We start from the raw sequence: 301 nt of genomic DNA, 5'->3' as shown, positions 1-301 counted from the left end.
GACATCTTACCTCAGGTTTCCTGTTAGGTTTCTTGGTGTAACTGATGGAAGCGTATTGAACAACATCTTCAGGATCAGCCTTTACAAGAAAAACGACACAAAGATTATTTATTAACATGAAATTATGTGTTTTACATTTCACTAAACAACAAATCCTGAAAATTTATTTTTAAATCTTACATCTTCACTCATCTGGGTTTTGTTTCCTGAAAAAGCAGAAAGTTGGCTTCAGTTTCTTTAGAAACAGATTTATTTCAAAATAAAAGCTGATTCTTGTAAACGCTCTCACCTTTAGCTCTCC

The 301-nt window shown here is 32.9% G+C and overlaps 1 long non-coding RNA gene across 1 annotated transcript; it reads right to left on the bottom strand.

The window, feature by feature from the left end:
* Positions 1-8: 8 nt before the first annotated feature.
* LOC106512841 (uncharacterized) lies at positions 9-301 on the bottom strand. Its single transcript, XR_001309728.1, has 3 exons — positions 290-301; positions 181-206; positions 9-79 (listed from the first exon to the last, which is right to left on the bottom strand). It is a non-coding gene; the product is annotated as an uncharacterized LOC106512841 (long non-coding RNA).

The sequence above is a fragment of the Austrofundulus limnaeus genome, unplaced genomic scaffold (genome assembly GCF_001266775.1).
Source record: "Austrofundulus limnaeus strain Quisiro unplaced genomic scaffold, Austrofundulus_limnaeus-1.0 Scaffold18825, whole genome shotgun sequence".
In the NCBI taxonomy this organism is placed as follows: domain Eukaryota; kingdom Metazoa; phylum Chordata; class Actinopteri; order Cyprinodontiformes; family Rivulidae; genus Austrofundulus; species Austrofundulus limnaeus.
The sequence above is the reverse complement of the archived record's forward strand: the minus strand, read 5'-3'. Positions and strand labels throughout refer to the sequence as shown.